The following is a 19,953-nucleotide window of genomic DNA, read 5'->3' on the forward strand; positions in this document are numbered from 1 at the left end:
TATTCAGAATGCCAGGGGGTTAGGGTGTGTGTGTGTGTGTGTGTGTGTGTGTGTGTGTGTGTGTGTGTGTGTGTGAGCGTGTGTGTGCAGGGAAGGGGGGGGTAATTTAGTCACAAATATCAACACACTTACCATTTTACAATGCTGTACAAATATTTTCCTTGGTCCTTGAGTCACAAAACGTAATTAAACTAAATGTTGGACAAATTGAGGGTCATTGAGAGAAGAAGGCAAAAATTGAGATACAAGGTTTTTACATACACCTGACAATGAAAAAAAATACCGTTACCCATTCTGAAGCTTACTTTTCTCTTTTCATGAATACTGATGTGAACTACAATCCATTTGCAGCCGCACGTTCGCTCAGTCTGCAATTTATGATTCAAGCTGTAACTACCTCATTTGATCCCATCCTTGTTATGCTAATTTCCACTCACAATGGCAGCAAATCAGTTTGATTTAACTGTGCAAACTGTGAGTAAAGGACTGTGTGTGTGTGTGTGTGTGTGTGTGTGTGTGTGTGTGTGTGTGTGTGTGTGGTGTTTGGAGGGGAATGGGTGCTGCCACAGTTGAGCTTGTGTGTCTGTGAGTGAGCTTACATGCATGTTTATGTATTTGCTTGTGTGTATGTGTGTGTGTGTGTGTGTGTGTGTGTGTGTGTGTGTGTGTGTGTGTGAGCACACAGTTGTCAGAGAAGCAAGTAAGGAGGTGTTTTTGTGCCAAAGCCAAAGCTCCCAATCTGCATTTTGATGTCATTTGCTTGCCAAATCGAGCTGCTTCAGTGGTGCTTTAAACTCAGATTGTGTTTTCAAGAGCACTAAACACAATATGGAAAAAAAAGATAATAATGGCGAAGTCATAAATTATTTGAGATATTTGTCATTAACCATTGAACATTTTAGGGATACGTGTATTCTGAAATCAGTACAGTGAGAAACTGGAGAACACATATTTTCTTAGAGAAGTCGTGACGCGCGCACACACACACACACACACACACACACACACACGCACACACACACACCTCTCACCTCCAGGCCTTGTTCTTTTTCTTCTTCTTTTTTTTTTGAGAAAGCTGGTCTCACATTAGAGACCTGAGCCAGGGGATGAGTACACTTGACCCCCCCCCAGGCCAGATCATGTGATCAGTGTGAACACAAGTGCACCATACTCACTGTTGCGGGTAGGGTACGATCTGAAGTTGTGAAAGCAACCGTGCCAGAACGAGGAAACCGGTTTCTGTATGATCACTGTGGTGTGTGGATACAGAATCCCAAAGACAAAAAAACACAGTTAATGAAAGTGCAATAACAACAAACAGCACAGAGCTGAGAAGTTAAAATCACAAGACACAATTACACATCGACAGGAGTCGATAAACAAATACAGAAACATAAAGCAAGGCAAAGGGCTCAAAGAGCGAGGTAAATGAATGGCGGCAGATATTAAGACAGGCCAACGAAATGCCCGTCTGAATAAACATGTTTTCAGCTGCTTGGCAAAATGTCACAGGGCTCAGGGGAACACAACACACTGTAAGCGTTAGAGCGTTCCAGAGATTTGGAGCGACAGCTTGAAAGGCACCATCACCTCGAGTTTTAAAGCAGGGAGGAAAGGCATCTTTGTATCCGCCCAGCATGAGTCCACTTCCTCCTCTGAGCTGCAGGCTGGATGTTGAAGCAGGAAGGCAGGTGAGAGGGGTGACATTTTAGCATCTCCAAAATAATTAAGAAACAGCCACACTAAAGAGACCGCCTGATCTGGGACAGCGATTGGTGCTCTTGCAAAATAAAGAAATGTGGCCAATGGTCGCTTCTTCTTTGTGTGTTCTGGCTGATTGAGAAACCAATGAGGTGCATATCGTTTATGTTATGACCACTTTTAAATGAAATGAACCAAGATTCCTTGCAGCTTTAAAAGAAAACCAAGATTTACTGCGATGACATCAGAAACAAGCTTCTCAAAGTTGTTGTAAATGGCCGCTTGTAACATCGACTACACGAATGTTGAACCTACTTCATTCATAAGTCCAACTGGAATGTCCTATCACCGGTAGTTAGTTTGGAGTCTGAAAGTTCATTAATACAAGTTTTTTTTTTTTGCCATAAACCTTTGTGATCTCCATTGTTTTCCAGTTGATTTTGGCTTCGGTATTTGCATTTGCGAACAAAAACCAGCTTAGTTAGCATCTTGTGAACCAGCAGGCTACGAGTGAAGCTACAGGCTATTAGTTTCTCTGCAGTTTGTCAGAGCAATAATGTGACGCTCCATCAGTTTCTGAGTGATGTCTTCTGCCCTGGGCTGGTTGAGGAAGTATTCTCCAGCTGAGAGGCTGCTGCTGAGGTTTTTTTCTACTGGATATTTGAACAAACTCCAGTCTGGCTGATGGCTCTTAGCTGCTCCTCCCGGCCAGCGGAGAACTGTCAGTTTTTAGGACCAAAAAAAAAAAAAAAAAAAAAGATTAAAGAGACATTCAATATATTTATGGATTTATTGTGCAATAACTCCAAAAAGTGATCATCTCTGACCTGTTCAGTATAAAATGTGTCCTGAAATAACTTCTGTTATGAATAGAATTGAACTGAAGAGACAATAAGCCACAAACAGGCCATCACTGAAGATAGTGCTCTGAAACATCTGGAACATCCTCTCTCGCTTCACTACAAAGACGTTCTCTTGCTGTCCTCGTTTCATGACCAGATGTGTGATGGCAAAAAATAAAGAAAATAAATGATGTAATTTATTAAAGGTTACAATTGATTCAAATGCCAAGTGGGAGATAAAAAGAAAAAAAAATCTGAGAGGGGGAATCAGCTACATGACTACCACACCACAAGTTTAAACAACAGAGACACAAAGAATCTTGAATTTACATCCATAAATAATACGAATATTGTAACCGAGACCAGACTGAGCTGGTCACTAACATCGGTGCGCTTCGGCCCCCTGCGTTTTACGCCGTTGTCTGCTGTTGCATAAACCAAATATTCTAAAACGAATTGAGTTGGATAGCCAACTCTTCATGTAGAGCATGGCCGGTCTGTAACTGTTCTATTTCTTCCTCTCCTAATATTCAGCACTGAAAAGGCATTGCTGCATCCTGCTGGCTGAAGAGAGGAAGGTGTGATCAGATCACCAGTGGAGAGGACATGTGGAGACGGACTTACTGCCAGGCGTGACCTATACGTACAGAGCTTTCCACTTCAGATGGAATGTCAGGTCTGAACAGGACGAGACACGAACAAACAAAGACTATGTAAAGAGGAGAGCAATGGTGAATCTATCTTTCTATCTGTTGCTCTTGTTTTTTTTTTGTTTGTTTTTGATGCTTTCCTCCTGGAATCTCTGAAGCACACGAGCAAGGGAAAACAAACCAGAGAGAGGGAGTTATCAGGAGGTGGAGAACGAAGTGTAAGAAGTGACTGAACGTCTTTATTGCTCTCTGCTTTGAGGGAAATATGGTTTGACAACTTTTGAAAAAAAATGACTTGTTCACCACATAATTTGATATTTCTTGGCCCCATAGGAAGGCTGCACCACTCTTTGTCCAGCCCCCCCCCCCCCCCCCCATAACATAGTCTCCCGAGACTGCACTTATCAGATGAGCCACTCATATCAACCATTTCAAGATGTTCCCTCAGTGACAGCATTAGTTTCCCAAAGAACACCCACCACTGGCTTTGTCATCAGCGACACAGCAGCCATGTTGCAACATCTTGGAGCTTATTTGTCCTCCTAGGAGAAGTGGAAGGTTGAGACAGAACATTGCAGCCAAGCAGCATTCCCACTGCTCAGAGCATCAGATGATAAAAACATCCTCCTTCCTCTCTCCCAGTAAATCCATGTGCTCCAGAGCGTATCTGGGACACCCATCAGCTGGAATCAACAACATCTTTATTTAGTGAAAGATACTTTCTTTTGGGTTTCAGCCGCTACTTCCATATGAACAGACTAGCTTTGTCGTCATGGTTACAATAATAAATGTGGTTAAAGGTTGTTGTTTTTTTCCCGTGAGAATAGTTTTCTTTCTTTATTTAACAGGTATTAGAAAACGCTGTCATCACGCCGCCATATCAAGCAAAATGGAGTTGGGGAAGTGTTGTAGTGGGAGTCTCGCCACATCAATTCTCTTGCTTCACAGACATTACTTACCCGGCAACACGCAGCCTCTTCCACTTCTCACTTAAGTTGTTATTTCAGGAACAGAAAGCATACCAGAGCACAGATCAAAAACAAGAGGGAAACTTGGAGTTCACTTCTTTTTTTTTTATATACTGTACATACTTTTTAAAAAATATACTATATATATATATATATATGAGTATGGTCACCGGGGGAAGTGAAGCCCGAACCATGCGACCCTTCGGTTGCTAGACGGCCACTCTACCTCTGAGCCATGCTGCCCACGTGATGACACGTTCCCCCAGTTGATTAATTTATCGTTTTTGTCTTTGTTACGACCTTCCCCGGGCGTATAGAATATTAAACGTTCACAGGACACAGGTAGGGAAACATTTAAAGAAAAGGAGATATGAAACATGCCATATCAAAACTTTTGTCCTTTTGTGCAAGACTTGTTAACTTTTGCATTCAGAACTGATTTGGAACACAACAAATGCTACATTTACATAAATAATTCAAATAATGACTTTATTTTGAATAAGACAATATTTCTATGAGGTGTAGACATTAGCTTCTTATTGAATACTCCGGTTATATTTGCATTCACACAAATGAATGAACTCTCCATCTCTGTCACGTTGCTGATATGGCTCATTGGGAGTATTTTGTCTCGAGTGGCAGATGCACCATGAGTTGTAAAGCAGTTTGACTGCTGGATATCGTGGTGTGATAAGGGCGCACGTTTGTCAAAGCTACTCCAGTCTGACTTTGACCTCACTCTGTCGTACTAGTACTGACTAGTATCAGTCTGGAACAAAACTATTCATGTAAGTGTCTTGTCTTTTATTGAACTGACTTTCCGTAAAACTAATAAAGCTGTGGGCTGCTAACACTTTAATGAACAAATCTTTCCTGTGAAATAAAATTTGGGAATTCAAGGTTGAGATAAACACAAATGAAGAATCTGAAGGCACCATGACTTGTAAACCTTCCATCCTTTAAACCACAATGATGCAAAATATGTTTTAAAAAAAAACCCTATTAAACAAGTGCTGTTTTATTTTAACAAGCTTGTATTTATCCCCAAATAATTGCTACCCTACAAGTTCTTCTCCGTCTCCCACCATAAACCTTACGTGCTTCCTCTCTAGCCCTCCTCTACCTCTCTGCCTCCCTCACTCTATGAATCAATTTTGGGCTTGAGGCTGCTGTGCCTCGCAGGCATCTCTCCCTTTGATAACGTTCCCATCGCAGCTCTGAGTGTATATGTGTGTGTGATAGCACCCACCGCAACTCAACAGAGGAGCCAAGCCAGATTTGAAAAGTCTTTTTAGGATTTTGTTCAAACTCGACTCGGTTGTAGCCAAAACAACAACTTAAGCACACAAAGACAGAAACAGCTGTGCATTTCTCAGCACACGGGGCTTTGAACAATGGGGATGTAAAATTAGGAGTTTTGTTCCTCTGCTACACATGTGTCGGCTTGGCATTAAAGAGATAGAGGGAGCGAAAAAAAAAAGAGAGGGAGCACTTTGAAGGCAGATGTACCTAAAGGCAACGTCCTTCAAAGAGTGTGTTGCTCAAAAGAATGTTGATGAAGAAGTGTTAACAGCAGACTGAGGAGAAAGAACAAATATCTGCACTAATGTGAGAGATGATGAGCTGATCCACACATGTATGTAGATTCGCAGGAGCTCCACACACCCTTGTGCGCACATTCTGACCTGTCTCATGTGGCTGTGTGGATCAGGCTCAGCTCAAACAGCAGTTGCAAAATCATTTAAAGAGATTTGGAGAAATTTTAAGTCCTTGTTCAGATTGCCGACCCAGGTCAGACTTGCCTGCTGAGCAAGACCTTCCATTACTTTGAGTGAAGTAAGATGGCGGGTGAAATTATCCCATCAGGCCCCTTTGACTGTGGTCAGCAATCGGAAGTCAGTAGTCAGCAATCAGTGGCCCGCGGGCCAAAACTGGCTCCCAGCAATGACACCCAGTCCACCACTTTATGTTGATAAACTGACTTTTCAAATGAATGTTTTATTCATGTGCTTATATCTGCAAAAATACAAAAAAATTAGAGCTGAAGAGAAAGATTTTAGTCTCAATGATTATGCAGTGGTTAGCACTGTCGCCTCACAGCAAGAGGGTTCCGGGTTCGAGTCCCGGCTCGGGCACGGGATCTTTCTGTGTGGAGTCTGCATGTTCTCCCCGTGTCTGCGTGGGTTCTCTCCAAAAACATGCAATAAGGGACGAGGCTGATTGATACTCTAAATTGACCGTAGGTATGAATGTGAGTGTGAATGGTTGTTCGTCTCTCTATGTTGGTCCTGTGATGGACTGGCGACCTGTCCAGGCTGAACCCCGCCTCTTGCCGTTGACGCTGGGATAGGCTCCAGCCCCCACGCGACCCTTAATGTGTAGGAATAAGCGGAAGACAATGGATGGATGGATGGATTATGTTGCTTGCTTGCAAATTGGAAGTAGCAAATATGCAATGACATCTTTGAAATCCATCCGATACCGAGGGCATGCAGGAGGAAGTGGACCGCGCAGACCTTGGACCTGGTCACCCATCGACCCGTCAGTAGTTAGTTCCTCCAGAACTGTCCTCTGGGCCACTGACTGGCTCATTACGCTGCATGAGCACCAAAAATATTTGTAGGGACGCTGGAGTCACTTTCTGTTGAGGTGTGAGACCTTGTGCTTTGCTAGCTAGCGTTATGCTGCCAGTGCTTCAATGTTTCCTCCTCCGTCTGGAGCAGAAAGTCCACTTAGAAGGTGCCCTGCTTTGCCTTGTGCTCCTGTCCAACACTGTATTCTTTACAAACAGCCACAGCTTTGTTGCAGACGACACTTACCGATTTTCAAAGAGTCACCTCTTGTGACTCTTTGATAGTGGCATTTTCCCCCTGTTGGCTAACAGTGTTCAGCTAACTTCAGTCCATGCACAATGTTGACTTACGCAGCTCCAACACTCCAAAAAAACCAACACTTTACTGATAACAAGGAATATAATTCTAGCGGTAAATGTAGTCAAATAATTATCGGAATTAGACACCAAACCCTGACAAAGATGCGATCAATCATTCTCAAAATCATAATGACATATTCATTGTTTAAAAAAACCCAACTGAGACAGCATTACATGACATTAAGTACCCGTCATCTCCCACTCATGTGTCTTGTCATGTACGCTGGGCGAAAAGGACACGAGCCTCTTTACCACTGCTATAGTGATGCAGATCAAAACCTGACACAGCAAACAGCTGAGGCCCTTTTTTGCTGTCTGTCCTATACAATCAAACCACCAGGTGGAGCAGTGGACTATGCAGTTACAACAATCGCTCAATCTCAAAATTCAGCCTTTGACTAGAAGTATTTTTATAATCTGATGTTCTGGCATCTCATCTAATTTACGGTAATTGCCAAATTTTGATTGTATATATTTTGTGCAGTGGAATCTGCACGTTTTTTTCTTTCCCACAAGCTGACTTCCGTCTGTCTTCCTACTTCTCCCTATCTGTACTGAGCAGCTTCTTCCTTGAAATAACTCAAATGTGCTTCACAGTTGTCACTCAAGTCTTGAATAAAAAAAAAACAACAACCAAAAACAAAACAAACCACTGGCTCCACCAGGTTGTGCTTACTTTGGAAAACTGCTTGGTGTGCACCTCTCAAGCCTTCTTTTTAACCTTCTGTGCCATTCTGAACTGCAGCTGTAAACAAACGTATGGAAAAGTGTGTCATGACTGAGCTCGCTATAGAACACATCAGCTGCCGATGTGGCCACCCGTCTCTACGAATGATCCCCGACTTTGAAGAGAAACTGCTGTGAAGACCTCACAGGGGGTCACGGCTGGTTTAACCGTCCCCGTACAGTCCATCTCGTGTGAAATAGCTCCACCTGTTGACTGGAGAACTGGCCTACTGATGTGCATTTTTATCTCACATCTTTTATATTCCACAACAGAAATAGGGAAAAGAGGAGATCTTCTGCAGGCACTGAAATACCTTTTTTTTTGGAGGGGGGGGGGGGGGTAAATCTAAGTGAAAATGTCTTACGGATCAACAGATGTTTAGAGCTGTGAAAACTCTTCTATGAATAAAGTGAATCTCTCCTCCCCTGACAGGAAAAAAACACCTCTGTACGAGTGTGAAATAACACTCTCATGATTGCATCTTGAGAGGGTTTAATTACTTTTTTTTTTTAACCTTTATGTCTTTTTTTACCAGTGGTCTCCCGGGGGAGATGTGTCATACAGAGCCGTGTGGTTGAGATTATGAAATCAGAACTTTGAAGTTGTAACGTTATGTTAAAGCATGACATCATGACACGGTCTGACAGGTGCTGATGACAGATTTTTTTTTTTTTGCTCTGGAGTTTAAAGTCAGGAAAAAACCTTGTGGGTGTAAATATGTTCCTCGTCTCTACTGACACAGAGGATAATAGCTGAAAAGTTTTGGAATGATCTGGAACAAAGATTGCGGTTTATATTTGCCACACTGTGCAATAAGTGGCAGATATGGCAGTATACTGTATTAACACGGGGAAATATGGGGCGTCTTTCCTCAGTAATGTAATCAGGATGGTGTATATTCTATATATGGACGGAGCCGCTGTAACATTTGTTTCATACCTCACGTTTAGCATGTTGTTTATTTAAAATCATCCATCCATCCACCCATTTTCTACAGCTTATTCCTGTTAAGGGTCACTGGGGGGGGGGGGGGGGGGGGGGACTATCCCAGCTGCCTGCAGGCGAGAGGCGGGGTTCACCCTGTCCGTCGTAGGGCCAACACATATAGAGAGAACCATTCACACGCACAGCCACGCCCACGGTCAATTTAGCGTTATTTGAGATTGTATTTTGCCATATTTGAAGGAGATAGTGGAACTGCATGTTTAGATGGAATCTTCGTATTCTACGGACGTAAGATATATTTAAACAGTATTTTACCTGAAAGTCTTTACAGTGTAACTTCACTTTGGTTGTGCAAATTCCAGTGAAGTGCATGCGAAACTCCACAATGAACACATTTGCTTCCTCGCCTTTCTGTTGTTATCCGAGAACCTCGCCTTGCCGAAGTGTTGCTCATTGGGTGGGTCACTTTGTGCTGATTGATTTTGGCGGATCAGCAGCCAATGAGAGCCTTCAGCACCAGTGACATGTCTCAGTCAGTCAGCTGTTCAGCAACTCAGCCGAAAAAATGAAGACAGAATTAGCCGAGACATGAACTGAACATACTGATGTGTAACAGGAGCAGCAATGGCCAACGTGTGGGGGTGGGGGGGGGTCATTCAGAAATCAGAGCATAGGGTTTATAAAAAAAAGTGTTTGTATGCATAAAAGACAAAAACAGCACACTCTAAGAAATATTAAGTTTTATTAAACCGTGCGTACGCTCACCTGCAATTTCCCTTTACAAATCACACACAAACCGGAAATGAACCCAGGTGAACTTTGCCTCACATCCTGTCCTGGACACGCCCACATCCAGCCATAAATGGTCAATGTACAGCAGCTGGTGAATAACGAATGAACGAGGTTCCGCACAGTGAAACACTGCACACTGTGTTTACAGGAACAAGACTGACATCACATTTTGACAACATGATGTCATCAGTCAGTTGTTCGTTTCATGGTGGTCGACTTGGCTGCGTTGTGAGTACATGACACTGGTGCTGAGGATGAGGAGGGTCATAATTGTGGCTTGTTTTACAGACTTTGCTAACGTGGCAATCTGTGTGGAAGCGATGAAGACGAGGCAGATGACGGTGACCAGAGGCTGCGCGTGACACCGCGTCTCCGTGACATTTTCTTTTCACAGCAGCAGTTCTACACAATAAAACAATCTTCGTACGCAGACTTTATGTTCTCACATTTTGTTTTTAAAATCACAACTGTTGTGTGGAAAGTGATGTCCTCCAGTTTCAGTCACCATTTAGTACTTTTCCTCGTCTGCCTGACAGGCCGAAACAACTCGAATGCAGTATTTTGTGTTGAATATAAACAGTGAACAATACAATGTGTCTACCTGTGAGTCTGCATGTGAAGCATGGATAGAGAGAGAATGAGGAAAGGCTGTACCAGTGAGGGTCTGTTTTCCCACCTGAGCAGCCCCCTAAAATTTCATTTACAACATTAATATGAAAAACTAACTGTAAACCACAAGTTGACATGCATGACTTGAAGTCTCATTACTCTCCAACACGTTTGCACACACATAAACGTAATACAGACACACACACACATACACACACACACAGTCATGTTGGGGTGAGTTATCCAGATGTGGTGCCGCGAGCAATAGAGGGTCCGAGGGGACAGTCAGGAATGTACAGTTGGCTTTGGGCGTACAGTGGGGCCTCTGTGCTGCTCAACTCTCCCCAACCCTGGAGTGTGTGGATGGAAATACCTACGTTCAAGTATGTGTGTGAACTGTATGTGCATGGTTATGATTGCTTGCATGCATACACAGACAGACAATCCTTGTCTTTCATGTACACACACAGACACACACATGTGACCCTGCGCATGACCCTCAATGACCTGTAAGGGGATTAAACCACAGCAGGGTTCTGTGCTGCTGCTGTCAAGCTGTCCTCAGTCCCTAATATGCAGTCATAGCACACACACACCCACACACACACCCTTAGCTCCTTACTCTCTTCTCAGCATCACAGCTAAGTGCCAAACCCTTCAACTTTAACTTTAATCCTAAAATCAATTCTTGAGACAACTGTGTCTCAGAATGTGAGGACCAACACACATGTCCTCACTTGGATGGTTTATATAAATTCAACTTGGTCCTGACAAAGATAGGAGAGTAATTAGAGTACTCCTCCAACCCTCCCACATCCACTCAGTCCTCATCCTGTCCCCCACCCATGTAACCTGTCCCGCGAGGCTGCAGATGCTTCCTCAGACCAAAATTAAGAGAACCGAACGAAGCACCTTCACTTTGAATTGTTTGAAAAGGAACTAAATGTCTGCATCATTAAAACCTTGTAGGGTTGAATTTACAACTATTTTAAATATATCTGGCCTTTACGTCTTTACAGCGGAAGACACACATCCTGAGATAAAGGTCAGAGCCTGTTCTGGCCTGTCCTGTGACATCACGGCGTTCTCTGATGGCTGAGTAGTCAGATTCAGCTCTTTCTTCCTCAAACCATCATGGTTTTGTGATGCTGGTTATTTTTACTTGAAACAGGAGACATGCAGCACTCCTTTCCAACCTAAACACACCTGCACGCTGCACAAACTCGAGTCACATCTATTTGCTTGGATGATTTCCTCTGTTGTAATTCTGCATCACAACCTGAAAATCCATTCAGCTTCACACATGATGACGGTGCCACCTAGAGGTGCATTTGCATGCTCCTCCTGAATGAGCCTGCACACATCTCAGCTTCTTTTGTAACAGTATTAAACACCCCACAACCTGTGTGGTCATCCTCGTTATTATTATAAATTATGTATTATTACAGGACGTGTTATGGATTACATTATGCGCTATCACGTGTTATAGCTCGATTAAATATTCAAGCTTTCAAGCAAGTGTTAATAGAAAATTATACTAATAATACTTGTAAAAAGCAAGTATTTTTGTCTTACATTTTTAAAATCGAATATTGAATTTTAAAATTTAGATTTATATAACAGAATATATTGTGTGTAAAACCTGCAGGTACTTTGATCCCTTCTATTCACTTTTTTTTTTAAAATTGTGTTGTAAACAACCAAATAACTGAGTAACAATTTCATGGCATTTTAATGAATGGTTTCAAACTTTACTCTCTGTAAAATGATCCCATCCTTAAAACTAAAATAAAGCATCCGGTCTTACAGGTGTCTCAGAAACATGTCCTTGCTGTCTCAAAATGTCCTGATTAAGAAGGTTTAAAACCCTCTTCGGTTGGTCCTCTATTGCTGCTGCCCGGCACCCCAAACTGTGCGCGTACACACACACACACACACACACACACACACACACACACACACACACACACACACACACACACACACACACACACACATCATCCTTATCCAGCCCCAGGCTCCAGAGATGGGATGACCCTCCTAGTGTGTAACAATATGTGTTAGTACTAACAGCACCTCCGGGGTAATAGAGAGGTTGCTGTGTGTGTGTGTGTGTGTGTGTGTGTGTGTGTGTGTGTGTGTGTTGAATGACAGAATATATTCATGTGTGTGTAAGTGTGTGTTTTCATGCATCTCTCGGGGTCCCCCCCAGCTGAAGCCAGCTGTATATCACAGTAGTCTCCCATGTGTAACTTCAAAGTCTCTGTGTGCTTGGTTTTTGCTATTTATGACACTGTCACAGGAAGGACACGTGTGTTTATGCTGGGTTTGTATCACCTGGACATATAGAAAATACTGCTCACCCTCCAATTCCCTCTCTGTTCTTCCTTCAAGGATATCATGTCAGTAAGTTTTCTCACTAAGTTTTGGATCTAAGAGACCTGCAGACAAATCTCTCTGGCCCTGGACAGCACATTGCCATGTGTCCTTCACGTAACTCAAACAAAATGCTTTGAAAAGCGTCTCACCACAGAGAATTGGATTCTCTCGACTGCGTTCTGCTTTAATCCTTCAGTTCTTTTTCGAAAGCATTTGGATCATCATGACTTCAGAGAGGGTGAGATGCACCGGCGTGATAAAAACATATGGGGGAAATAAGCAGAGGACAAAGAAGTAAACAGTGACTCCATCTCTGCAGACGCAAGAGCGTTTTGTTTCCCATAGTAACGGGAGAGCAGACCTCTGCTGCTGCTTTTCGTTTTCATCCTGTGCTTTGTTTACATTGGGCGCACAGGGTTTCTGCCAATATGCCACCCACTGTTTTTTTTCTTTTAAAAAGGCAGACGAGATTCACCACTAATATTGAAACGAGGCCTTCATATTTCAATTAAAAAAATTTAAAAAAAACGAGCGGCAGGCAGGACAGCGATGAATGTGACATCAAAAATGCAGTCATGCCATTAACTGGAGAATTGTTATGCTGGCATTTCCTCCCAGACCAGCGAGTCGATGACATCATTCCTCCACTGTCATCCATTCAGCTGTTATCAACACCTGATCTTTAAAGGACATATTACTGAGGTTTTAATGAAGAATTGAAAAAGTTCAATGATATTTTTAGTTTATTTTTTGTTAAAATAAGATGTGGTGAGATTTCAAATCTGCAGTTAAAGCGCAACTGGTGCTTTTATGGTTGGCTGCGACGCTCAATGCTCATCTATTCATATGCTACAGAAAAATGTTGGTCAAAAAAACATCATCTTTTTACTTTACTGAAAATCAACGCAGCCTCCTGGTTTGACGTGTGTGCGGTGGAAGAACATCACACTTCCTTGGTACGTGAACATTATTATTTTCAAACATATAAATCCAATATATATATATCTCAACATATATCAAACTATACAAGTCAGAGATGCATGAATAAAAAAAATCACAGGCATAAAATGAAAAGGGTGCAACAGAAGGATTCGACTTCCTTATCAAGAGCAAATCACAGTGTTCACTAAAAATATTTCAGTAACAGTAACATTATTATTATTATTTTTTTTTTTTTTACAAAAGTTGCATTTGTGGATGTAACACACTCTCTCACCCCGTCTCGCCTCCTATGTGTGTGACAGTAACACAGCAGCGGGGGGTGAAAGAAAGGGCGCTGGAGGCAGGTAGAGGGGAGTCGGAGGGGAGGAGGAGGGGGAGAGGGTGCAAAAGTGCAGCACGAATCACGCTTGACTGGCGAGAGAGAGAGAGAGAGAGAGAGAGCGAGAGAGAGCAAATCAAACCTGTATGACAGAAAAAAAAGACAAAAGGAAGACATTTTGTTTGGTTTTTGTGTGACAGATTGTGAGTTTCTTGTTGATGTGGCAGAGGGCCCGAGGGCTGAGACGTCATCAGAATAACAAAAATAATGCAGATGGAGCCACGGTGGCTCAGGCTTGTGACGTCTTTCTCGATCAGCACCTCGCTGCGACCCCTGCTCTGTTTGTGTTATCAGGGATTGTGAGTCTGTTGTAAAATGGCATGAGTGTGAGTTATTGTTCAAATAAGTGCTTCCATCAGGGTATTTGATACGCATGTGAGTATATACGGACCGATGCTCTCTTTTACTGTGGTAATAATGTCTTTTGGTTCATTTCATTGTGGTGCTGCTGTCCTGTAATGTCTTGTATGGTGGTGTTATATTGTCATTTTTCTATTGTGTAATTGTTGTTTAGATAACACAAGGCCATATTATTCTATACACACTCTATAACTATGGGGCTGATTTTCCTGAAGCTTAGTGGATGGATGTAGGATAGGTACAAGGTTAATCTTTTTTTTTTTTCCTCTGCCCAAAAGGGGGTGGGGTGATGGGCGTGGCCTGTCACAAAAAGGTGCCCGACTCTCAATCCCCTGTCACCAAAAACTGGAAATGACGACAATTTAGCTTCCAGATAACGTTTAAACCTGACCCAAGAGTTTAAATCCATGTTTGTGGTGGCCAGGTACTCATCTACTCCCTTCTCTTATTAGAATAATTTACATCAATAACATAACGATTCAGTAAAAGCCAGGATGTGGCAAGATTGTTTTTTGGGGATTTTTTTTACTCAGAAAGATAATCTTACAGAGCCTAAGTCTTGAAGTCCAGAAATTCACTTCTAATTCTCATGTAAGTAAAGAAAATTGTCCCTTTAGGAGAGGTTATTGGAAATGACAATATTTGAAAAAGAAAAAGAAAAACTCAGTTGGGGACTTGGTCTTTTGAAAACGGAGTGAATGCTCAAAGTGTGAAATGGACATCTATTTTTCAAAGGAAGTCTGACAAAGCGACTCCTTGACTCTCGTGACTGAGCGGCTGCTTCTGCATCATCCTGGACATCCCTCAACTCGGTGTCTACCTCTGGCCAATTCCAACTTTCCCAAACCTATTCCTCAAGACCTCTGTCCGTTTTGCTCTACTCTCGCTGCTCCAGCCATTAATGTTTGGCAACATACTGATGAAAATACATCGATGGACACACACTCAGGTCACATTTCAGGAGCTCACATTAGACTCAGTTACAAAAAAAACTTGATGGGGAAGATTATTTGTAAGACAGCTAGGTGAAGGTTTTTGGAAGTAATCATGGTTGTGGTTAGAGTAAATTAATGAAATGAACATGACTCTGTGTGTGTGTGAGTGTGTGTGTGTGCAGCACGGGTGCCAGGCAGCAGCAGCAGCAGCTGGGAAAGCCTCCTCTGTTCTCCTGTCATCAATAAATGATTAGAGTGGGCATGTGGAGAGAAGGTACCATCCACCAGTAGGACCTTGCACTGAACAACAGGCAGAGAGAGAGATGATGATGATGATGATGAAGATGATGATGAAGAATGGATGAAATGGGGAGAAAAGTGTGAACCTAAAAAGAAAAGGTAAGACGGACTTTGGAGGAAGATACTATCCAGAGAAAAATGAGTTTTCAATTAAAATTATTTGATGCTGTTTGACTTCCACCTTCCCCTCGTCATCACATGCTCTTTTTTAAACTTTGGACAAAATGATAATAATAATTGTCTTTTTTTAATGACAACCCCCCCCCCCCCGGCTTTATGTTTACCTCTACTTTCATGTATTGATGTGAAAGCAATAAAAAAATGCTATATACATTTTATATATATATATATATATGTATATATATATATATATATATATATATAAAAATATATGTATGTATGTATATATACACATATACATATATATATATATATATATATATATATATATATATATATATATATATATATATATATATATATATATATATATTGTATATGTTGCTATAAACAGGATGTAGAGGAGGAATATGAATGGAAAAACAAGCCAGGAAACAGAGAATATAAGAGATGTCAGGAAATGCTGAGGGCAACCTGCTGATGTTCATCCCACAGGCATGCCACACACACACACACACACACACACACACACACACACATACAGTGGTTTCTGTATTGGATAATATGTTAACATGCATTACTTTCTCTGAGCTCTGTCCTTTAGTAGAACAACTGCATGTTTAACCCGGACTCCTAACACTGACCTCAGACCAGTTCTACAACGGAAATCTAAATAAGAAGAGGATGTGTTGTTTTGTTCGTGGAAGGATATAAAGTCCCTCAACATGAGAAACACACTAATTGGGACTCAAACAGGACCCACCGTTTGATTGCTGGACGGCCTGGGCAGCCAGGACAGGAGCTGGTGATGTAGGTGAACGGGCACTGCGTCCGTGTTAACACTGCAACAACAGATTATGTGCTGACATTTAAAAGTAGAAAAGAAATTAATGAAAAAAATGGATTTCCATTACAACTCTCACTCACTTGGCATCCTCACCTCATTCCATTTCCCTAATTACTTTGGCCCCTCCCTCCAAACTTATGGCGGGGTTGTGCCTGGTCACACACCCGGCTGTGGGTGTGTGTTGTCAATAGCGAGCGAAAACGGAAGAAATATCATGGGAGACCACGCTGAATGCCACTGGCCTGTATCTCCACCTCCATACCTTTTACACCAAGTGTTCGCCTCCCTCGCTTAGCCTTAGCTCCTGGATGTATTGTCAACAAAAAATATTCCCTCCCCTCCATCCCCTCTCCAAATTCCATTCTCCCCACATCTACCCCTCCACTGCACTGTTATAACTTTCTTGTGGTTCAAACGTTGGTGCAAGGCACACACACTGGGAAGGTGACAGCTTTCCTTGCCTCCACGTGTGTTTACTCTGGAAATCTCGTCCGCAAACTCTTGTATGTGTGTTTTAAATCTTGAGCAGAGGATTAAAAAAAAAAAAATCAATTAGTCAGGTATTTCTTCTATTACCGCATCTACCACATTTCTCCTCTTGCAGTTTTCATGTATTTGATGTTATGTATTCATGTATATGTACACAGGTAAATCCTCACCCTGGGTAAGTGCATGCCGATTGCAGCATTAGTAGCATTCAACCCAATATAGATCTCCTTCTAGGCTATGTAGGCTTTCTGATATCAGAGGCCAAATATGTAAAATTCAATTCTCAGCAAAGCTACAGGCAAAATCGGATTTTTATGAAGCTGCAGACGATATATTTGATTTTTAATATCTACATATTTTATCCCGTCTTGACATTATTCATTCATACACTTTCCATATTCAATTACTCCTGTTCAGGGTCACGGGGCTGGTGGCTATCCCGGCAATCGCTGAGCAGAATGCAGGAAAACAGGTTCATACCTGTGGCTAGTTTGAAGTCTTCACCGCTGCAGAATGTCATTTCCCGTGAAGCCTCTGGTGCCCGGCAGATTATCTGGATCACCTCCAGCTATCAGCCACTGATTTCTGGCACCTGTTGGAAGCTCTCTCTGGTCCTGACTTCATCTACCTCTCCACGGCCAGAGGTCTCATCTCCCCTTTAGCTTTCATCTTCATAAATCTTACTTTGAAAGTCAAATATTTTGGGAATAAACACCAACACAAAAACAAAGACACTCTGAAACAAAGAAACTTCCAGATGAGGATCTTGTCCTCACTGTGATGGTATTCCTGTATTCTCCTCATGTTAAGTCATGTTTCTACTTCCTGCTTGCACTTCCTCTCCTTCTCCTATGAGGGAGTATTTGGGTCAGGGAGGAGGACGAAATGTTGGACTGTCAAAAATAAAGTTGAAGTGGTGACAGTAGGAAAATCAATAACTAATTCAGTGCTACTTTGTGCAGCAGATATCAAAAGTCAAGTGGTTTTATTGGAGCACTTTAGTACGTGGACCTTGGTTCACTTCCCATTACGCCCTTTTAGATCATCTGATGTACTGTTTCCTCCACCTATTTACTACTAGAAGAAAACAAAAAAACTATAAATCTGACTTTTTTCTCTTTTCTCTTTTTAAATCTCAGCATCAACTTGTAAGCACGATGATTAGTAGGAAGGATAGAATATGGGAAAATGTCTGATTTGTTGTGTTGTGTTTTGTTTTCTCTTAAAAGTTACTAAGTAGAGTAAGAAGTACATCAAGTTTACCCGAAAGGTCCCTGTGAGTGGCAAACACGGGTGCGTCATGTGGGGAGGCTCAAATTTATCGGAATTCAGTTTAAAGAAATGTTGAAGTGGTGTTTTACCATTAGTTTTCCTGCTGTCAGTGAACATTTCAGCAATTCAACTTTATTTTTGACGTTTCCTCTTTTTTCTCGAAGCGCACGGTGAAATTTTTTTTTCAACTCCATTCTTTATTCTACCAGGTGCATGACGCAAAAATCCTTCACCTCATTTTCCCCTCATCACTGGCACTAATACTCTTACATTTTCAAATTCTCTCCGCCATGTTCTTGGGATATGAAAAGGCGCATGAGCGCTGCTTTTATTTGTCAGACTGGTTCGGATATCTTAAAGTTCACTTGATGATCCTCTAAGGCCAAAAACCTCATTAGCACATTTGTACTGTTAAATGATCTGCATTGCAGTCGTCTGCCTTCTGTTCCGACCTATTCTGATGTGAATTTTAGAGCGTCACAGTAGAAAAGGTTAATGGCAATCACCAAAAAAAGTTGTGATGTAGTTAGTCTCTAACTCTTGTGGCGGACCAACTGTTCCTGCTGCTGGTGTCTTCAGGTCTGGGCAGCACGCAACATGGCCGACACTGTTTTGAGAACTCCTTGACGTGTGTTTTTAGTTTCGTTGCGTCTGTCTTCTGTCAGTGTTTTCATTGTTTAGTTTAGTGTCTGTCAGTACGGATGCTCTCCTGAGTTTATCTCCAAAACCAACCTCCTGAACTCGACCTAGCAGGCCCCAAAGACAAACACAAGCATCACAAATGAATGTAATTCTTCCAGATCCAGTTATTAAGATGGCTGCAGTTGACCTCTCCTCCTCTACTTCTACTCTCTTACAAGCCAGACTTTATTGTCTCTAAGCCACTTGATGGAAATTTCCAAAGTTTTCTTGCAAACATGATAATTAAATGGAAAAACAACCAGCTATTATGTGCACATGTTCAATAATTCTCTGCTTACGCTCGACTTTACAACGTCAGAAGTGTTTATTTTCATCATAATATATCCGGCAGCATCCCGAGACACAAACATGATGGTCGTGATGCAGTCAGATGTTTCCCAAATTGTTAAAAGTTCTTCAAACGATATAACCAGGAAGCTTCATCCCATCACCATGGCAACATTTCATTTTTGGAGTTATTAATACTTCTAGAGTGTGAATATAACACATATGGAGCAAAACGCATCACTTAAGGTTTAGCGGGGCCAAGGTTAGGAGACGTTTCTCTTCATTGTAATGTAAGTTTATTTCTCAAGTGATTTATCAAACAGAGTCGTCCCCGTTGATCATATACACACAATCAAGTAATATATTCAAAATAATTTCAATATTATTCAATTATTACTTTGAAATTTAAACAATTTCTCAACATGTTGTACATTGCATATTCTATTGTCCATTACTGTGTCATATTATCTCTTTCAAATGAATATTATAGTATTTAGTTTTATGGAAATGCACACATATATATGCATATGGACGGACGCATTTCATTATAATTGGCCTCTGAAATGTAGATATTTGTTCCTGACATCAACATTTCCTGATAATTCAGTTACAGTGGCGTACCTCCAAGCACTAAATTAAGAATTCAAATAAAACAAGCCTGCAGCATTACTTACCAACGAACCAATCTCTGACTGTGTGTGTGTGTGTGTGTGTGTGTGTGTGTGTGTGTGTGTGTGTACATGTATGCCTAAATGCTGCCCTAATTTGAATATGCATGGTCATTTCAGATTTAAT

Source organism: Aulostomus chinensis, chromosome 11 (genome assembly GCF_037954235.1).
Source record: "Aulostomus chinensis isolate RoL2024-O1b breed Wild chromosome 11, RoL_Achi_v1.0, whole genome shotgun sequence".
NCBI lineage: Eukaryota > Metazoa > Chordata > Actinopteri > Syngnathiformes > Aulostomidae > Aulostomus > Aulostomus chinensis.